Source organism: Eriocheir sinensis, chromosome 21 (genome assembly GCF_024679095.1).
Source record: "Eriocheir sinensis breed Jianghai 21 chromosome 21, ASM2467909v1, whole genome shotgun sequence".
Taxonomy (NCBI): Eukaryota; Metazoa; Arthropoda; class Malacostraca; order Decapoda; family Varunidae; genus Eriocheir; species Eriocheir sinensis.
The window spans coordinates 1592501-1615000 of record NC_066529.1 but is presented as its reverse complement, the minus strand read 5'-3'; the positions used below and the strand labels follow the sequence as shown (position 1 = coordinate 1615000).

General features: G+C 42.6%; 1 long non-coding RNA gene across 1 annotated transcript in view; it reads left to right on the top strand.

Moving 5' to 3' along the window:
- The first annotated feature begins 2443 nt into the window (after positions 1–2443).
- The window catches only part of LOC127001494 (uncharacterized), a 34145-nt gene continuing 14088 nt past the window's right edge, over positions 2444–22500 (top strand). Inside the window, exons 1-2 of the long non-coding RNA XR_007755311.1 lie at positions 2444–2575; positions 18526–18660. This is a non-coding gene — a long non-coding RNA (uncharacterized LOC127001494). The remainder of the gene's footprint in view (positions 2576–18525; positions 18661–22500) is intronic.

The window sequence follows — 22500 nt, the reverse complement described above, 5'->3', positions numbered from 1 at the left end:
TGTATGCACGTCCCTTTCTCTGCCTGTCACCTCTATTCTGAACCCGGCCATTAAGAAGTGGGAGTGGAGGAGGAGGAGGAGGAGGAGAGTCACGGCGCAGAGCCAGAGAGGATCGAGGCAGTGGGGAGAGAAATATTGAAATGTGGAGGAGGGTTCTTAGTGAGGCACGGAGAATGGAAATTATTTTACGGCAACTCAGGGAAAGGGATTTGCTACCTGACTAAATGGACGGGGAGGTAATTTCTCTCTCTCTCTCTCTCTCTCTCTCTCTCTCTCTCTCTCTCTCTCTCTCTTACTCCTTAAAATCACGTTTAACACCTTTTCATGCTTTTGCAAAATTCTCTCTCTTTTTTTTTTTTTTTACATAGAAGATGGTGTTGAAAAAAAAATCGGAGCATTGCGTTACAAGACCATGGACTAAAATTCTACAGTTAAACCAAAGAAAGTGTGGATTACCTCCTTTCCTCTTAGCTTGGCTGATGAAATGAAAAATATAGTAATACGTACAAAGCATGCATGAAGAGACTCAGAGTAAAATAGATTTCTCGGTATTACATAAATGATTTAATTTCATCATGTCAGACCCCAGACCTACCTCACACACACACACACACACACACACACACACACACACACACACACGCACACACACACAGAGGAAATCAGTATACTGCAGAATTGACATTTTTATCCTATTTGATGTCTGCAGTTTTTTTTTTCTCTCTCTTTATTTTCGCCGCTTCTTTGTGTTTGCGTGCGGTGGAGGTGGAGAGGCGGGGAGGTGGGTGCGGATTTGTCCTTTTTGCATTCAATCGCCTTCGTTGGGTTTTCCGTGTAAATGTGTGAGGCGGAGGAAAATGTTATGCAAATGTTCTCGACGGAGCGAACCCTTTTTTTGGTTAAATAAGGGTGAGAATTTCATTATTTCCTTTTCACTCACTTTCTTTTGTGTTTCTTTTTTTTTTTAACGTTTCTATTTCATTTTATTTTCCGTTTCTCTTCGTTCCTCTTCACTTGCTGTGATTCCTTTATTGTTAGTCTCGATCCCCCTTCTGTTGCTCAATCTGTATATCTTTGTGTGTCTGCCTGTGTGTGTGTGTGTGTGTGTGTGTGTGTGTGTGTGTGTTTCCGTATCAGTGACGTCATCGATCTATCTATGTCTGTATCTATCTGTCTGTCTGTCTGTGTATGTATGTATGTATGTACTGTATGTCAGTATGCCGGTCTGTCTGTCTGTCTGTCTGTCTTTCATTATTCATCTCATTTTCTCATTCACTCATCTCTCTCTCTCTCTCTCTCTCTCTCTCTCTCTCTCTCTCTCTCTCTCTCTCTCTCTCTCTCTCTCTCTCTCGGCGGGGGAGAAAGTTTTTCCCAACATGTTCAAGGTATGAGCGACTTTAGTGGAAAGATCCCGCCGAATTCAATTTCCTTCTTGATGGTCGAAGAGTTATTTTTTGAAAGTCGGGAAGAAGCGAGCTTAAAACAGAGTCGAGTTACAGTTTGTGCCTCCAGAACGGCTTAGGGGGAAAAAGGAAAGATGATAAGATACGTTTTGTTGCTTGTATGTCATAGAGAGAGTGTATGTGTGTAATAAAGAGGGAAAGAAGGAGTTAGGAGAAAAATGCCTAATATTTGATAAAAAGTAAAAAAAAAAATCATTTGAGATAATTGCATTTTAATATTCACATAATTTCGTAATTAAATTTATATGAGTAATAAATTACTCATGCGATTGATGTATTAGTAATATGTCATTACTGTTCATGTTATCTGAAAGCAACCAGGAGAATATATATGATCACTGATATAAACAGGTTGGTAGTCTGAATCAGTTCCTAAATCACGAAGTCTTCTATGGTGTGAGTGTCTTGGATCTGTGGGCACTAGTGTTTGCTTTGAGTTAAGGATTGACAGGAAAGGAAATTCTGATTGTCCGTTGTTGGGGACTTGTTTTAATGGCATTCTTTTTAATGACATGCTGAAAGTTTACAAATCTAAAAGTATAGAAATATATAAATGAGCACTGTGACAGTTGATAAATGTAAAATACGTAGTATCATACCGAGTAAAAAGTTTATTTACGGTGACATTTGTGAAGTTACTGGAAAGCAAGTTTGTTTGCATATTTGTGCGCACTGCAGCAGCTAAACAGTTGTAGCGAGACCCCCCCCCCCCCATCGGCCCCTCAGCTTCTCGCCTTGGGTTGTCCTCTACCGAACATCGTGCCATGACCGTATTGCACACGTAAAACAAATACTTCTCATGGTCAGAGTCTCTTGTCGAAGTCGAGAGAGTATATCGTTACACACCTTTAGGTAAATTAATGTGGTAAGATTTTAACACGTGAGGTGCCGTGAGGTGGCCCGAAATGAGGCCAAAACTCAGCCCTGCAGTGGCATAATCATGGTTCTAACTGTTAATTTATATTTTTTCGCAGTTCCATCTTGCTCGCCCCCATCACTGAGCCCAGTAGAAGAAATGTTGTCCCACCGGTATGATACAGTTCGGTGTGGTCCACGCAGTGACGTCACGTGAGGTCCTGGCAGAGGTTCGGAGCTTCGGAGAGGGTGAGCAGGTGAGTCGTGTATTCTGTCACAGTCCGTCGGGTTGAAAACTTGTTTTCTCTGAGATTATTACTCGTGTGCCGTTATGACATCACCAAATTCTATTTTCTTGACATTGAAAGGGATGTAAACTAATATCTAATTAGTATGGAGATGAACCATTAAAGAAAGATATGAAAGATATATTCCTGAGGATGAATATGCCTCACCCTCGTCTCTCCTTCCCTCGCTCTCGCTGTCGTTGCCTCTCGAGTGTAAAATATGGTTCCGATTTTTTCCCTCAAAATTCAGTTCTGAATAGACTTTCCTCGTGGTTAGAAATCCAATGAGAAAAGATTATCATATTAATACCTTGGAAAAATAAACACTCCTATAACTAAAGCGTTCGTTATATAGCTGAGAAGGAGGGAACATCAGGGGCTCAGGTTTACTAATGGCTACGTCACCGTCTTAACCTGGGCATGGGATAACCTCCTCTTAGCCTTGGCCATCACCTTCCTAGTCTTCGCAGGATATTCAACACGGTCTCATTTCAGCCTCAGCGTTTCCATTACGATCAAGGGTTTAATATCTTAGTTAATCTGAAACGTTCCTACCTTCTCGTCACGATCTCATCTCCTTTACCTGCTCTCATCGCCTGCTGAGTCTTAGCGGATCCCCTCCTTCGCTGAATACCTTATCATTTACTCCTTTCAGTCGAACTCCATTTCCCTCCTCCATTCCTCTCATGATATCTTTTCCTTCCCCCCTCTTCCTCATCTTTCGGTGCCGGTATGTTCTCTTTAAGCTTCTGCCATTTGCACACACACACACACACACACACACACACACACACACACACACACACACACACACACACACACACACACACACATATGTAAAAACAGCAACAAAAACTTTCCAGGCTACACACGCCCCATTGACTTTCCCTCTTTCTACTCTGCACTTTCCCGATTGCACCAAAGTATGTACTGCTCTCGAGATAGAATGGCATCCTTCTCTTTTTACTGAGTTTTTGGGTGCGTCTTTCTGTCTGTTTGTCTGTCGGATTTCAGTTGATCCTCGCTTGTACGAATATCCGTCCGGGTTTGTCTGTTCGTCTGTTTGTCTGGTAGTATCTCTCTCTCTCTCTCTCTCTCTCTCTCTCTCTCTCTCTCTCTCTCTCTCTCTCTCTCTCTTAGTGTGTGTGTGTGTGTGTGTGTTTCCAGTGTTCTGTTATACATGTTTAATTTCGTCCCCGGGTATTTTTCTTGACATAGGTAAAAGCAATGTTACGAAACGGAGTGGTGATCGTCGTGGTGGAACTGGAAATGATGATGGTGATGATGGTGACGGTGGTGGTGGTGGTGGTAGGATTGCTTTGGGGTCCAGGGCGAGGCAGGAAGGAGGGCCATTGGGAGGATCACCGTCGACCAATCAGTGTCTCGGTTTGGGTCTGAACGTGAGGCCAATTCGTCCTTTTCCCTGGTGATTTAGCCTTTTATAGACGGGGTTTTGTGGCGTTGTGGTGTTGTAATTGGCGGTGGTGGTTGTGGTTGTGGTGGTGGTCGCTTATTAAGAGTAAAACAGTCTAGACGAGAGAGAGAGAGAGAGAGAGAGAGAGAGAGAGAGAGAGAGAGAGAGAGAGAGAGAGAGAGAGAGAGAATGGAATAGTACATAAGAGATGAGAATAGAAGAAAACAGAAGAAAAGAGAAGAAAGATGAGATGAAATGAGATGAAATGAGATGCGATGAGATGCGATGAGAGAGAGAGAGAGAGAGAGAGAGAGAGAGAGAGAGAGAGAGAGAGAGAGAGAGAACGCAAGACGAGTAGGAAGAAGAAAAGAGCGAGTTTCAGCATAATCCTTTCAATTACTCCGCAAATACCTCCGTCCCTCACTTTGTTATTCCTGATCCCCGCTTGCACCGCTCTCCTCTTCCTGAGTAAGCGATTCTCCATCCTCTCGTAAAGTAATTATTTGTTGTGATTACGGATTCCTCTGAGCCTTACTATCTGTTGGCTTCTCCATCGCCGTGTTTCAACCTTTTCCCTGTAGTTTGGTTGTATCTTGCTTCAGCCTCCTTCAGTTATAGGTCTTAGATATTGTTCTCAGTATATTTTTTGTGTCGCCTTTTCCTCACCCTTGTTAAAATGTTTTGCCGAGTATCTCTTGACATGTGGAGAGGGGTAAGTGGATAGTCGGCTGTTTGTGTGGGAGCAAGGAGGGAAGGGAAGAAAGGGAGGCTTTGTAATTAGGAGGTTAAGGAAGGGTTAGTTAGAGGAAAAAAGACTTGATGGGAGGCTATATAGGGATGACAAAAAGTAACTTGTCAAGAAAATGAGATCGTTAAGGTACTTTACAGAGAGACGGAGAAAGGAAGAAAGGGAGGCTTCTTAATTAGGAGGTTAAGGAAGGGGAAGAGTAGGGTCAAGTAGAGGAAAAATAGATTCTTTTGGAGTCTGATAATGAAAAACAACTTGTAAAGAAAATGAGAGCTTTGAGGGACTTTACAGAGAAGAGTGGTTTGACTGTTTACCAGGAAAACTGAAGGAGCCATAAAAATACTAGATGTTGCTAAATATATCAGGAAAGGAAAGAGAAAATGGCAACTCCTCCTTCGGTTTTTTTTTCATTATTTTTTTTTTTTTTTTTGCCATTCAGCTGTTTCCTTTACTGTAAAAAAAATGTACAAAGAGGAGCATGAATACCTAAATAGCTCTAGTAATACAAACAACAAGAGTGTGATATTAAATGCAAAATGGATAGATAGACAGATAGCGTTCAGTATAAATGGTAGAGACAGGAGGGATTATAAATTTATGGAAAATAATATACTTTAATTAGGGCCACGATTTTTTCTCGTAGAATAATTAGTTCGTGTATTTATAAATTAGCCTGCTTACAACCGTGTGAGTTAATGAGCGCGTGTGAGCATGCCTGCATGTGTGTGTGTGTGTGTATGTGTGTGTGTGTGTGTGTGCGCGCGCGTGCTGAAGGAATTTGGCCGTGAACAATTTTTTGATCACACACACACACACACACACACACACACACACACACACACACACACACACACACACACACACACACACACACACACACACACACACTATCGTTTACAACAAGGGATTTCTAGTATAATTAAGTTCATGTCCCTCCAGTAAGGATTCTGAAACGTCCGATTGCTCAAATACTCAGTGATGGATCCTTAGTCCTGCTGGAACACCACTGCTCATTGGTGCAATTATTTTTATTGTAGTTGTTGTTGTTCATTTTCTTCATCATTTTATTCTTTATCTTTTTCTTCTTTTTTCTTCTTCGTCTTATTCTTATTATTATTATGACGGACCTATACCTCGACAGGGGTGTGCGTACAATATGATTCTTAGAATACTAAAAAAGTCACGTCTATTTCGTAAAAGAAAACAAGATTATGGAAAGTGTAGCCAAAGTTGAGAAGCTTACCGCAACACGTGCATGGGGAAAAGCAAATAGAACTAGACGATCTGTGAGTTAATAAAAATAAAAAAAAATAATAATCGTCGTTCCAAAACTAAGTTTCACCCCAAACCAACAAGCCGAACGGAAACCACACGCGGCGCTGTTTCCCCTCTTTTCGTGTCCCTTGGTGTACTGTTATTTTTTTCCCCTCGAACGTGCGTGGAAGGGAAACGTGGCAAAGAGCTTATTGTTTGTTCTCTTGATTCGTCACTTTCCTCTTATGCTGCCCCTTATCCCTTCTCTTTGTTTGCCTGATTTGTTATTTTCCTCATTCTGTTCCTTCTTCCTCCTCCCGTCTCCTTGTTTACTTGATTTGTCTTAGTCTCTCCCTTCTCCCATCTTCTTATTATCTTTGTTGGTCATGTTCCTTCCATTCGTTCCCTTCTTCCTTCTTCTATCTCATCTCCTTATTAACTTGTTTTATGTTCCTTTCACTCTGATCTATCTCCCTATTTTTCTCTCCTTGTTTATTTGATTTGTTATCCTTCTCATTCTTTCCTCTCTCCCTTCTCCTTTCCTTGTTTTGTTGCTTGATTTGTTATGCTCCTCTCATTCTTTCCCTCCTCACCTCTCCTCTCCTTGTTTATTTGATTCGTTATTCTTATCATTCTCTTCCATCTCCTCCTCCTCCTCTGCCTGTCTTTATTCTGATTTTATCGGTTTATGGAATGGCTCGTGGATGACCTCTCCATAAAAAAGATTAACATATATCGAACATCCATGGCCTCCGATCAGAAGAATCTATTACCGGATAGCTGAAAATTGCGATCTCTCCCACTGTAGACGGCCGGCCCAAGTCCCACGCTTCTGAATGCCAACACTTATATATTCTGTTTCTTTTTCTTCATATTTGTGTTCGGGACGCGACGGTGAGCGCGTGTGTCGTAGCGTGGACCCCTGTTGGTAGGCCCTCCTCTATTGTGTGAGCTGGTGAGCATACGGCTGCTTTTTCCCGCTGATTGGTTGGTATCTGTGAATACTTTTCCTCCCTCGTGTCCATCATCCTCTCGAATCTGGTGGTGAACGAGGCTTGTGTGTATGTCGTTTGTGCTGCGTGATCGGCTGTCTGAAGAGGGAAGGGATCGGAGTGGTGAATGGAAAATAAGGAGAAGAAGAGAACTAGAATGAGGAGGAGGAGGAGGAGGGAGTGGTAAACGGAAGGAGAATAAGGAGAAAGAAGAGGAGTAGGCGTACGAGGAGGAGGAGGAGGAGGAGGAGGAAGAGGAGGAGGAGGAGACGAAGAAAGGTGAAGAGCGCCTGAAAAGTGCAGAAGGGAAACTTGTGAATTTCATAAATATGAAACCGTTTGGAAGGGATGGAGAAGGTGGGATAGGAAAAGAACGAGAAAAGGAGGAGGAGGAGGAGGAGGAGGAGGAGGGAGAAGTGGAGGGGATTAGGAGGAAGGAGAGGAAGAGGAGGAGGAGGAAGAATAAGAAGAAAAAAAAGAAGAGGAGGTGGAGGAGGAGGAGGAGGGGGAGGATGAAAATAAAAAAAAAACCGGGGGAAATAAGAAAAAGCGAGAAGAACAGAAATAAAAAGAGACAAAGAAAACAAAGAGAATGAAAACAAAGAGATATAATGAGAGAGAAAGAAAGAAAGAAAGATAAAATGAAAGACTGAAGGAGGGGAGAGAAAGAGAAGTGCTAATAGGAAGTAGAGAATGGAGGGACTAATGATGAAGAAAAGAGAGAGAGAGAGAGAGAGAGAGAGAGAGAGAGAGAGAGAGAGAGAGAGAGAGAGAGAGAGAGAGAGAGAGAGAGAGAGAGAGAGAGAGAGAGAGAGAGAATGGAATAGTAGGTAAGATTTGACAATAAAAGAAAAGAGAAGAAAAGATGCGATGAAATGAGATGAAATGAGATGCGATAAGAGAGAGAGAGAGAGAGAGAGAGAGAGAGAGAGAGAGAGAGAGAGAGAGAGAGAGAGAGAACGGCAAAAAAAAGCAAGTAGCGATAGAGAGGGCAGAGACGGGGAGTGACAGAGCGGAAGAGATAAAAAGCAAGGATGGAACCGAACTGGCCGCTGTTTGTTATCATGCATCAAAATCTCAGTTCTAGGAAGAGGGAGAATAAAAGGGATACGTTCTGTGATACTGCTGTCCTCTGTGTGTGTGTGTGTGTGTGTGTGTTTATGGGGGGGGGGGGGTAGGCGATGGCGTGATACTAGTTTCATTTCGGGCCAATCTATATATTTCTTTTTTCAGTTCCTTTGTAGTTCACGTGCTTGCCTCGTATCGCACATTTAATAGTTCGTCCGCCGCTGCTGTTCTGCCTGGCAACGCTTGAGCCTCAGAAGTTGCTAGGTGCGTATCGCTTCTGAGGAATATTTGTATCGATCTCGTATGGGCTTTGTCTCCGCTTTTTTCAGGCTTTGTAGTAGAACGTGTACCGCTTTTTTTAATTTTATTAGCGAGGGTTCGGAGTGAGGGAGTACCGCGCTCGTAACGCTTCGATTTATCTGTATATGTTGTAATACTTTCTTTATGCGTGTTTTCTTTTTTTATTAGTGAGGTAAATTGGTAACTTCCAGTCTGTTTGATGAGCTAGGTTGCGTGCCTGTCTCTCCTTGTTATTTTTCACACACACACACACACACACACACACACACACACACACACACACACACACACACAGCACATAATTAGAGCACCCGTGAGTGACTGAAATACTGTTGCACTTATTGTTTCACGCCTTCCTCCGTTCTAACGAGTTTCCTCATTTCCATTTCCGCTGTTCTCCGCCTTCTTCCCGTCCCACGCTCTGTTTTTCTTGTCTGTGTCTGGCGTTTTCCTTTACTTCACCGAGGCCCATTTGTCTTCCCGAGTCTTCCATCTTTCTTTTGTCGTAAACATAATGAAGGAGAGGAGGCACGTAGAAGTAGGTCGTAGTATCTTTATAAAAACTACAAAAAAATGACTTACTGTAATAATATGAATGCTGTAAATGGTAATGAGAACAATAATAGTTAGTAATAATAGTGACTCAGACTACCACGGCCACCATCAATAGCCACGACTCCACACTCCTGCGAGCTCCCCCCCCCCACAAAAAATCATAATGTACCTAGCGTTGAGTTTTGCGTCCAAGGGAATAAGCAAGTTTTTCACTCGCTGTAACTTCAAAGCGCACCGAAGATAAACCAACATTTGACGCTAAAAGAAAACAGAGGGAAACTTTTTTTGGTGGAAGGGAAAAGTGTGTGTGTGTGTGTGTGTGTGTGTGTGTGTGTGTGTGTGTGTGTGTGTGTTAATGCAGGAGAAGTGTGGGCAAGCTGTAGGAGTCTAGAGATCAGAATGGAAAGCTTATGAGAAGAAAGAAGAGTGGCCGGGGAAATGAGAGCCCTTCAGTTTAGAGGAGGGAGAAGAGATGAGGTAGAATGAAAAAAAAATGATGAATGCATGCGGGAAAAGATGAGTGATAAGGTAGGGTGAGTGGAACTGTCTGGAAAAGCAAGATAAAACGCCAACATGAAAGAGAAAGGTCGAAAACGTTGAAAAATACCTCTGTCCTGTACGTAGTTTATTAGTAATGTCTGAAGATGATGAAATAACGAAGACAAGGAGGAAGGAGCGAGTCTTTAAGAGTTAGAGGAAGTGATGTGAAAGTCTGAATTTTGCAAGTGGAGCAGAAAGGGCTTGGGGATCAGATGAACAAACGAGAGTATTTTGAAATATGTATTAGTAAAGGCTGAAAATGACGAAATAACGAAGACAAGGAGGAAGGAGCGAGTCTTCAAGAGTTAGAGGGAGTAATATGAAAGTCTGAATTTTGCAAGTGAAGGAGAAAGGGCTTGGGGATCAGCTGCACAAACGAGAGTATTTTGAAATATGTAACAAAGAAATGTGCATGAGAAAAGTGAATAGGAATACAGCGGGGAGGTCATTAGGGCGGCGAGGCGAGCGAATAATGAGGAGCACGTGAAGGATGGACTGGGTGAAGAATGAGATCCGGGTAGCAGAGTGACTCACGTTGCTACAAAACCAGCAGTGATGATGATGATGATGATTATGAAAAGTATGATGATGGTTTTGATAAGATGAGCAGCATGGCAGTATGACAGATATGTAGGGAGCAGAAAATAAGACTTTAGAGACAAAAGAGATGATGGTTATGATTAATCTAAGAGCCAGCGCGCGCGAGAAAGTGAGAAATCACCTCACATTCACCTCCCTTGGCGTAGGCTCCTCTCTCTCTCTCCTTTCGCCCACCTCTATGGATTCCCTGCTTCTCATTTCCTCTTTGTCTCTCGCTCTCTCCCCTCTCGGCGTGGTTTTTGTGTCGCTCCCCTTCCTTTATCCGCCCGCTGTCACGCACACCCAATAGATATCTGCCTTTTACCTGCCGCAAATAAGAAAAAAAAAGTTAAAAAATCACCTGCAGTTTGCGATTAGATTTTTGTGCGTACGTACCTGCCTTCGAGTGTGTGTGTGTGTGTGTGTGTGTGTGTGTGTGTGTGTGTGTGTGTGTGTGTGTGTGTGTTATACCATTATGTACTATTTGACTAACTCCCATTACGTTTAATGAGTGTTGTCAAACTGAGTTGGATATTCAAAACTGAGGATGGGCGGATAAAAAAAACTAAGACAAATCGCAAGAAAAAAAGGACATCAGGAAAACACATTCTAACATATTTGAGACACATTCTCCATATCTAAAGGCCCGTTTTTCCTCGTGGTGCTTTTTTTTCGGAAACGCAAGGGACCGAGGGACCGGGATCGGATCTTCAGCTGAAGCTTACAAAGATTTTTTTATGTGCCAGTGTGCCTGGGGAGAAAAAAATAATACTATGCTCTGGCTAGGAGCTTTGAGTTTTAAGACGCCGGAACTATGTTTTTCCTGTATATTTCTTCTTTAAGACCGCACGTGGAACGAGTACAGTTTTGATCTGGTCTCTCAAGAATAAGAAAGGCAACGTATAACTATAGAGAGTACACTGTCTCCTCTTGAAAATGACAACGTCGCTGAGGGCACAGACGTATGAAGCCTGGGGCGACTCAACACCGGGAGTCATGTTATTATGTAAATGATTGGTAAAACCTCACCTGGAATACACAGGGCAGGTCTGGAATCATAAATACAAAGACGTCGAATTGGTAGAGAGTTCTGCGGGGCGTATGAAAAACAACTTCGACCACTCAGCATCGTTACGCCTGAAAAGAGACGGCTAAGAGTCTTCGAGTACCTGTGGAAGTTCACTAACTTCGCCCACGCCAAGTTTTTTGAGCTCCGAACTAACCCGAGTACTTGAAACTCCGATCGGTCGCTCAGTAGTCGATACAATACAAACACTGGCTGACAGTTTTTCCTCTGAACCGAATCACACGACTGGAATGCCTGTGCCAACACGATCACCTTTCTAAAAAGAGCAACTACCGTCACTTCATTGCGACAGGAAAAAAAAAAATCACCGTCCTCGCACGCACGGAACAGCAAATGCAATGTTTATTCTGCGGGACGTTGAAATGTCTGACATGTGGACTATATCCCTAAAGCAGGCAGCCTCTTTGTAATCTTAAAGGCTTTCCGTTGCCGGGTCTTTCGTGTTTTCATGTTTCGTATTCCTTTTCTCGTCCTCTCCTACCTCTTCCTCCTACTTCTTTTCCTTCACTTTCACCTCCTCGCCTCATTCCACTTCCTCTCTCCTCCTTTCCTTCTGATTCACTGCCCTTTACTTGATTGAATTTCTTTTTTTTCCATGAACTTGTTTTTCCTTGTAAATTCTAAAACACTTCTCCGCCTCCGCCTCCTCTTTCTCCTCCTCTTTTTCCTCACCTTGTTCTCGTTCTTGATCTTTTTTTTCTTCTTTTTGTTTTCTTCTTCCTCCTCTTCCTTCCTCCTTTCCTCCTTCTCCTCTCCCTCCTTCTCTGCTCCTCATTTTTGTCCTCCTCGTCCTCGTCCTCCTCCTCCTTCTTGTCTTCCTCCTCTTCCTCCAGCACCTCCTCCTCCAGCATCTCCTCATACTCCTTTCCATGGTGCGTGACATGTATTTCAATGAAGTAAAGTTGTTTGGCTCCGTCTCAGGACTGAATTCTGGAGGATCGTCTCGTGCCGGCCCTCAGACCTCATCACCCTCGCCGTCGCTCTGCCTGCCGCCCCAGGTAATCACTGTTCCTGCTAATTAATGGCCTTACTCCAATTAGAAACGCCTCTTCTTAATTACCCAAGATCAGGGAACAACAACACTAGGAAAAAGGATTATGAGCAAGAACAAAAACAATGATGAAATGAACAACAATAAGGACAACGACAAACAAGGAGCACTATTACAAAAAAAATAAACAATACAAATTCACGTCTTCAAACAGAAACTGTTCCATTGCCGCCACCTTCATGACGACCACCACTAATACAGCTGGCAAGGCTGCTTTTGCGTTTGATTTACAGTACTATTTTTCAGCTTCTACTGCTGCTCGTCAAACAACATTATTTTTTCGTCCATCAGTACCGCTGCTGCTCCTGATACCAACGTTAATACATCTCCGACAAATGCAGTTTTGATCACAATTAGAAGCAGAATTATAACGGCAAATATCAAGAAAAAAAAAAAAGCTTGACAATAACAATATTAATACAATTCTGTTACCGCCACTTCAAGTACACTGACAATGCTGCTATGACCACTCTACTACTACTACTACTACTACTACTACTACTACTGCTGCTGCTGCTGCTGCTGCTGCTACTACTACTACTACTACTACTACTACTACTACTACTACTACTACTACTACTACTGCTACTACTACTACTACTACTACTACTACTACTACTACTACTACTACTACTGCTGCTGCTGCTACTACTACTACTACTACTACTACTACTACTACTACTACTACTACTGCTACTGCTACTGCTACTACTACTACTACTACTACTACTACTACTACTGGTGCGAGACTCCAAAATAGCAACACTCACAATTTCTCTGTCGCCGGCCATTCATCACGCGGCTGCTGAGTGCAGGCAATTAAGCTCTCCGGACTTTTACTTATTTCTGGCCTAATTCTGCGTCCTGAATGTGACAGTTTTGCTTCTGGTGTAAATCAAATTATAATTGATTTTATCACGTGATATCCATAAATCAATCATCTGTCGAACAGTGATCGAGACTTGTTAAGAGGCGACAAAACTTCATCCAATATCAAATATATGATTGGCTCGCCCGTACTGGAAGCGGTGGTAATGTGCCTCTTAAGAGTGTTTCGTTAAACTCAGCATCGCAGCTGCTTCACGCGAGGTCAGCGGAAAAAACAACATGGCACGTATCCTCATTCCAGACACTTTTCGAAAAAAAGTAAGAAACTTTTCTTAAATGTGTATTACTCAAAGGTTAATCAAAATACTGTGGAATTGGATTCGTACCGTATCACAGCGTATTAAATAGTTGCGACATTTGCCTGCAAGCGATTTTTTAATACATGCCATGAACTGAACCGTTCAAATATTGGATGTCTTGTTTTGTGGTCTATCTATTATGATCATAATAATAATAATAATAATAATAATAATAATAATAATAATAATAATAATGATACTAAAAGATCATAATAATGATAGTTATTATCATAAAAATGAAGATGATGATTTTAATGTTTATTATAATGATTATCACTGCTACTACGACTACTTCTATTGCTACTACCACGACTACTACTACTAATAGTAATACTAGCACTACTACGACTATTATTATTATTATTATTATTATTATTATTATTATTATTATTATTATTATTATTATTATTATTATTATTATTATACTTATTATTAACATTATTACCACTCTTATTGTTGCTCATATATTTAATTGTTATCACGAATGAAGCTGTTATTGATATACCTGTTTTAATAACATTAAAAGTATCATATTGCTAGTAACAACGGTATTAACGTATCCTAACAGTGTTCACGCGTGCAACATCAACACCGTCACCAGCAGCAGCATCAGTAGTAGCAACAGCAGCATCCAAGGCTTAAGGCACTATCTTTTTCGTGGAGAAATTTTTGTTTCAGTAACGGTGATGATATTGATTTCCGATGCGGGGCGGCGGGGAGCTGTGACTGATCTCATCCCTCCAAGACCACATGATAATCAGTTTTTCCAGCTCAGGCGCCGGGGCTGCAAAATAGTTTTACTCAAAATTCTGATTTTGACATTGTACTTCATTAGTTAGTTCCCCTTTGTCCCGTCATAATCATCACCATTCTTCACCATCATCATTATCATCATCATCATCATCATCCGTCGTATCCAATATGCTGCTGGATAAAAACCTTTTCCAACGTTTTTTACCTCTGTCTGACGTTAGTGTACTTCATCTTGCTTCGGCTAATACTCTATACCTTCATCTCTCCACCTGGTCCTATGTTTGTCCGGACGTCTCCTATAATTCATGAGTCACTCGATCTTAGATAAATGATTCTCCTGTAGCATTACATAACAGCTTTTAATGCAATAAGATCTAATTTCTAGAATGAGGAGACAATCACGATATCATCTCTCTCAAAACGTACTATTATGATAACTGAGACCTCGAGGAGTCTGATTTCATTAATTCTCATCTGTACTTGTTTTTATAGGAGCAGTGATTAGCGGGCTTTTTATTCTCATTTAGTTTTGTCCTTGTGCTGCTTCCTTCACTGTAAAAAGAAAAAAAAGTCCTTTGAGTTTAGGAGCGCTGTGGGTCTTCACGTACAAAAACAACAACAACGTGGATCGATCGGCAGCAACAAGATCCGATGGTTGTTTAGGACAAGAAAGTTTTGGGGCCGCAGGGACACCTTTGAGGGAGGGCTGCCGATCAGGGCGGGGTCGTTCTTCATTTATCAGCTGGCCCTCCCCACACCTCCCCCACCTTCGCCTGGCCAATAAGATTATGCGATGAAGGATGGGCTTTGGATTTTGGCATACCACCACTACCACAACCACCACCACCACCACTCCATCGACCGTTCCCCTTCCTCATGTTTCTGTACCTACTTCTCTTCTCATCCTGCCTTTCTAATACACATGTTTAGCATCACTGAGTACCGCTGCAACACCTCGACCTATTTCTTCTTTTCCGTGTTTTCCAGGATAGCGCGAGTTTCTTTTCGTTAGCGAGCGCCATTCCTATTGCATCATATTTTTGGAACGTTTACTTTGCGTTATTACCAATCGCCACTCGACAAGGACAGCCTGATAGCATGCAAACCCTCCTGCTTCTGTTTGCTGTTTACTCACTTCCAGCACTCAAGAATATTTAAAATGTATATATCATGCGTAAAATATTCGGGCGCTGTTCCCATTTGAGGTATTAATGAAAACAGTTGGCCTTTGTTAAGTATGTAGCTATTAGGAGCATAACAATACCGCTGGCGCTGCATGGGCTTTGTATGCGAAGGTCGTGGACAAAATCGGGCGGGAGTTGGATGTTAGCCTCATCTGAGAAGGGATACGTGACCCGGTGTGTGTGTGTGTGAGTGTGTGTGTGTGTTTATTTCGCTTCCTCCTTGCAATAAATGACTCTTCCCGTATTCAAAGCTATTATTTTCACCTCTAATATTTAAACACAGGGCTATCATATATTCTCACTTATTATTTAACAAAGAAATATACTCGTTTCTCTCTCTCTGCTGCGACGGTGACATTTTTCATTACCGTGTGTGTGTGTGTGTGTGTATAATAATAATAATAATAATAAACGGTTTATTTCATGAAGTACCAGGCAGCCCTAGAGCTGAAAATATACATCAATGGAAGATGAAATGAAATGAATGAGACAAATGAACAAAGTAGTATGATCGAAAATAAAAAGGAAAATAGAAATAACAATAATAGCAATAATCATAGTAAAGATAATAATAATAATCACGATAATAATCACGATAATAATAATGATAATAATAATAGTAATCATAATAATAAGAATAATAATCATAATAACAACAACAATAAGTCCCACTCACCCGTTTTTCGCAGGGTCGTGAGGTCCGTGCCATCGGTGTACTCTTTCCACTTATTTTTGTTGCAATGTCGCGTTTCTTTCCCAATTCAGATTCTAAACCCGAACCGCAACATGGACAGCTCTCTTCCCCTGTAATGGCGCGCACTTGAGCGAGGAAAGAAAAGTTTGTCCTATTGCAAGGTTTCTTTTTTTGACCTCTGATTTTGCTTCCTCCTCCTCCTCCTCCTCGCCTCGTATGTTGCGCAACTCTGCATTGTGTGAGATGAATTTTATGTGTATTATTTTTTTTTGTGGAGGGAGAGGGTTGCTTAGTGTCGTTTAGATAATGGGAAAAGTAGAACTCCAACAGAAACGAATTATATCTATGCCATGGAGACCAATATGTCCGTCATGCATTACGAAAGACAGGATTCATACACTGTCAGTCACCTATATTTGATTAAGACAGAGACAAACTAAATAATTCTCACTTAAATTTACCCAACCATACTCTACCTGACATGACATCGCCCCCTTCAGTCCCTCAGCCACTAACTCTGCCTTCTAACCATCACCCAAGGCCGCCTCCCACACCCACTGCTTCCCCTCTCGAGCTCACGTTCAGCTGTAATGACGCCCACTTCTATCAAATCGTTGGGCTACAGCAAAAAAGGGAGCATATTTTTCTTCCTATACATGATTTTTAGGTATGATTTGCTTTCTGAAAACTGCAAAGCGAAGAGAAATGCTGTGTGTGTGGTGGAGGGGGGGAAGGGTTAGTGGGTTGTGAGCATGCGCTTTCTTATACGCCAACTCCCTGCCTCGGATGATCTCGTTTCGCTGCTTCAGCCCTCTTATCCCCCTCGATCCCTTGTCACTGCAGTTGTCGTCTTGCTCCTTGAGAAGAGAGGATACGAGTCGTGGAGGAGGAGAGCGGGAAGAGATATCAGAGAGTGGAGAGCGGAATCAGAGGTAACGATGGAGGGAGAAAGGAGACGGTGGTGGAAGAAGGGAGGAAGTAACGTAATGGAGGAAGCCTGTTAGAAGCGAGAACTAGAGTACCAAAAAAAGGTTAACATTAAACAGGGGAAAAAAAGTGAGGTAGTCTGGTCATAGGATAAAGAAAGAAACTAAAAATTCATATAAAGGAAAAATGGATCAAACGGGAAAGAGGAGAAAAGAAAAAGCCAGAAACAAAGAAAAAGAAAAATTGATTTATGTTCGAAGGAAGGAAGAAAGAAAGCGCGAAAAGAAAAAAAGAGAATGTAGGCAGGAGAAAATGAACACGGAGGAGGAAGAGGAGAGTAAAAAGGAGGAAAAGAAAAGGAGCGGGCGGAGGAAGAGTCTAGTCTGGGAGCCGTAGAGGAGAGATCGCATAAAGGATAAGATTGAACGAAGGAGGGAGGGAGGGAGGGAGGCATTGCAGGGGAAACTGAGTGGGCTGCAGCTAGATTAAAGAAGGACGACAAAGAAAAAGGCGGCGGGAGAGAGAGAGAGAGAGAGAGAGAGACACACACACACACACACACACACACACACACACACACACACACACACACACACCACGTTGTTAGTTTAGTTCACCCTAGAGCATGCATCTCCCAGGGTTCCCTCTCCCCCCCTCTCCCCCCTCCCCCTCGGTAACGTAGCAGCTTCGTTGTATTTATGGTGATTAAAGCACGCGTTGGGGCGGGGCCTCAAAACTCCTCTCGTGTTTCTAATGGGTAGAGTATTTTATTGGCTGGTAGTTTTGTTTCTCTCTCTCTCTCTCTCTCTCTCTCTCTCTCTCTCTCTCTCTCTCTCTCTCTCTCTCTCTCTCTCTCTCTCTCTCTCTCTCTCTCTCTCTAACAAAAAGAAGAATTCCAACTCTCCTCTTTGTAGTATTGGAGTGTTTTGCTCATCTCTTACTTCTTCATCCTCATCCTTCTCCTTTTTTTTCCACCTCTCTACTCTTGATCTCTTCCCCTCCCCCTCCATTTCACTTTCTTGCTCCTCCTCCTCCTCCTCCTCCTCCTCCTCCTCCTCCGATCTCGTCTTCTTTTCTTCCTGTCATTGCCCCTCTCTTTTATCTCCTTTTCGAACTCCTAGTCCCCTTTGTATGACTTCACCCTCCTCCTCCTCTTCCACGTCCACCTCTGCGTCCCTCTCCTCTTCCTCCTTCTCCTCGTCCGCCTCCACGACCTCCTCCTCCTCCTCCTCCTCCTAGTCGTTTTTGTCGTCTTCGGTTTTCTCATCTCGTCCTCGTTCTTCTTCTATTTTTCTTTTCTTTTCCTATTTTTTACATCGTTACCACCGTCACCACCACCACCACCACCACCAACAACAACAACAACCCCATAACCACGGTCGCCACTACCAGCACCTGTTCTGTTATTGATGCTATCCACAACTGCTACTACTATATTACTGCTACCATTGGATTACTACTACTACTACTACTACTACTACTACTACTACTACTACTACTACTACAACTATGCTACTACTACTACTACTACTAAACATACCTCTGCCTTGCTATGCTAAGTGAAAACCCTCTCTCTCTTCCCTGCAGCAGCGATGATCCTTCTCCGGGCCCCGGGGTGACGGCAGCGACACATACAATCAACTGTAATGAGTTAATTTCCTCCGAGAACGGAAAATGAAGGGAGAATTGAATGAATGGTAGAGGACGTATGAAATAGTACAGGTAAGTGGCGCAGGAATGATGAATGCTGTAGCAGAAAGGAAAAAAAACAAGGCATCGGACAGAATAGTTTTAGAAGAGGGGGAAGGAAATTGAAGGATTATTATTGTTTGTTATTATTATTATTATTATTATTATTATTATTATTATTATTATTATTATTATTATTATTATTATTATTATTATTATTGTTGTTGTTGTTGTTGTTGTTGTTGTTGTTGATGATTAGTTGTAGTAGCATCAGTATTAGTAGTGGTAGTTGTAGCAGCAGTGTTAATAGCTCGAATTCCTCTTCGTGATGGATTGTCCCTACAAGGCGTGTCATGTGTCCACCTCGCTGGTATCCATGGCTGGTGGGGTAACGGTGTAGAAGGAAGGAGTTGCGGCGCCTCAGAGACAGGCCATTTTGCAAGAGTCTTCGGAGTGTTGTCTTGGATGAGCTTTGTAAGGAAAGCTGACCACGTTCGTTGTGGTTCATCGATCACTGAAATGCCTTCAAACCCTTCTTTAAAGGTTCACTGTAAACTCGAAATTCTCATTATTTTCTCGCTGAGTATTCTATTGCATCCGTTCGTCGTGAAGATCAACCTTACCAGGAGGACCGTCAAGGTTGAAGTGTGAGGCAGGGCGCCCATCAGCGCCTCCCAAACACGAGGAGAACCCAGGGCAGCAAGTCAGTGCTCATGGATCTTCATCCTTATCGTTACTTAAATTCGACAGGTGTCACAAACCTTTACCTTTTGTCCTTTGCTTCGCCTTATTGTAGCTGATCATGGTTGACTAAGACAAAGCAGTGGCTGGTGCGGCTCAAGAGCCAATGCACGGTGTTACCTCCTTTCATGGTCGCTCCTTCAGATATTTAATTTTTCATCGCTGATTTTGCTAAAAAAAACCTTCTGTTTTTGGTCATGCGACTGAGCATTTTGTACTTTTTAGCGGGCTCGGCGGCGCTGTGGTGCAGGGCCGTGGCTCAGCCTCCCTCCTTAGACACAGTCATCTCTGAACTGCAGCTGGATACCGATGAGACGCTTGTCACGAGAGCAGGCAGCGACTCGTACGTGTACGAGTTTCCAAACCCCGCACTGAGGGTGACTGACGGCACTACCATGAACGTCTTTGGGGTAATGACTGCGGGAGACTTTGTGTTGCACCTTTTGCCCATCGAGGACACACCGAAGCCAGAACCCTTCACCATAACAAAGAGAAGTAAAGGATGGGATGTGCACTATTCATCTGTTTCGCGTCAATACGAAGACTCCTTTGTTGTGCCCGAGAATGAATTTGTTTGGTTCATCATTGAGAGGACAAACAGCTACCTGGCGCTGTACCGGGTACCGGACTCTAAGCCAGTTCTGGTGGTAAGTAACCACGTGCTGAAAAAGAAGATAAACTTCAACACTCTGCAAAGGTTCCGCGTCACATCTACGGAAGAAGCTTTCTGGGACTTTCAAGGTTTCAAATATGACAAAACAGAAGGTGGAACATCCAAATATCCCTTTTTGGATGCCGTCTTGGATAGGATGAGGAAGGCTTACAAGAGTGTCGCGGCACACTTGAAGCATTGCGAATACACAGAAGCGAATTTTCACACCGCACCAGATGCAAATAACGAGAGATTCTTCCTTACACTTTTCATGAATAAGAATTGCAGAGACAAGAAAATTCTGTTGCAGCTCAAGGATATGGGGGTGAGGTACAAGACCCACCTACTGGCGGCGGGCATCACCCCCTCCCCCCCGCCCAACGAGGAGCAGTGCAAGAAGTACATCATGGATAAGAGGAGCCTCAATTTCTAATGTGGCCCTTCAGTTGGTTACTTTGTTCAAGATTTCATGTCTTACAGATCTTAAAACTTTTGAAGCGTCATATCGTTTATCCTTCCAAATTTGCATAGCTACCACTCTCAAACCTTGCCTAACACGTTACTGTTGCTTTAAATGATTACAAGATATTCCTACTAATTAACAGCAAAGTGTAGTCTTTTTAAATTTATTACATGGCATAATATTGAGAACGTTCATACAAAGAGTTCTGGCACTTTGTCTTTAGAGTGATGAGGGACTAAAACACAAGCCTCGTTAGAACTCAAAAGGAACGTATGTACCGAGGTGCTTCCATCTGCGGGCGCTGAAGTGACTGTCAGCAGATCACATCCCTTGAGCGGGCAACGTGGTAATAAGACAATAAGCTTTCTGTTGTCTACCCCTCCATGCTTCTATGTTACTCCAACTCCTCTTTTTCCTCCCACATTATTTTTTATCATCGTTTTTCCTCCGTTTACTCCTTGCCCCCTTCTCTTTCCTGCCTTTCTTCCCGCCTTCCTCCGCGTCTAGTCGAGTCTTTCCGCCCTGTGCCTCTCCACGCACCTGGCAGGAAGTTTGCGTATCTCAGGATAAATTTTTGACCCGGTGCTAAAAGTTTAAACTTGACTGATTTTCTCTCCACCTTCCTGGCTTCTCTCTCTCTCTCTCTCTCTCTCTCTCTCTCTCTCTCTCTCTCTCTCTCTCTCTCTCTCTCTCTCTCTCTCTCTCTCTCTCTCTCTCTCTCTCTCTCTCTCTCTCTCTCACACACACACACACACACACACACACACACACATATATTTAAACGAATTCTGAGAGAGAGAGAGAGAGAGAGAGAGAGAGAGAGAGAGAGAGAGAGATTGCACACAGGCAGAGAAAGAATAAAAAAGAAGAAAGAAAAAATAATGGAAAAAGTAGATCAAAAAAAGATGGAAGAAAAAGAAAAAGAACGAGATTAGGAAGAAGAAAATATAGGAAACCCAGCTGGTGGATTTTCACTGCAGGACATTATTTTTCCAAGTCAGCGTTCTTCCCTCATTGATTTTGGATGAATGTGAAATGCAGTTGAATATTCATACCTACGATAATTTAAATGCATAAGTGATGAGATGGTTATATAAATTAATTTGTTGATAAATATTTGAATTTATGAGTGAAATTTTGATTACTTCCCTAAGCTGTTTGGTCAATTTCTAGCTGCACTTTAAAGTTTTCGTTCTTTTCCCCACGGTAGGAAACTTGAACGCCTCGCCGGGGATACACAGTGAATAAGAGTCATGTAAGAGTGAACCCTATGCAAGAAATGAGCGAAGAATGTTGTTGTATAAGATTGCACCAAGGGATTTTAGGATGCAATTTAAGGGTAACGTTTGCTATCCGGTTGTTGTCGCTTGTAAGAATTAAACCGATGAATGTTAGTTGTGTTCCTGGTGGTGACTGAGTGATTTCTGGGCCGGAAGTCTGATTCTCTCTCTCTCTCTCTCTCTCTCTCTCTCTCTCTCTCTCTCTCTCTCTCTCTCTCTCTCTCTCTCTCTCTCTCTCTCTCTCTCTCTCTCTCTCTCTCTCTCTCTCACACACACACACACACACACACACACACACACACACACACACACACACACACAGCAATCCTAGGGCACATCTTACTCGTTATCAGGATTCTTTTTGTGGTGTTCGTCACAAAGTATTCTAAGTCGTTTTAATTTTGCGGCTAACGAAAACGCATCTTCCATTTACATAAATATTCCCAGTCTCATTTTTTAACCCCACTGATGATTTTTTGGCCTGGATGAGTCTTGGTTCGTGTTATTGCTGACCCTGACAGATATTTATGATCTTTCCGTAAGGCCCGAACGCATAATGAAAATACATGTGTGACAGTAAATTCCGTTGAGACAGCTGGGGCCTGGGATGGTCTGAGTAATGATTTCATGCATCAGCATGGAGGAGCGCTGTGTGTTTCTGTGTCTATTATTGCAGTGGCGCTAGTTGGCCTTTGGTGATTCTCGTCAGGTCGCTTCGAATGCCTGAAACGCATACT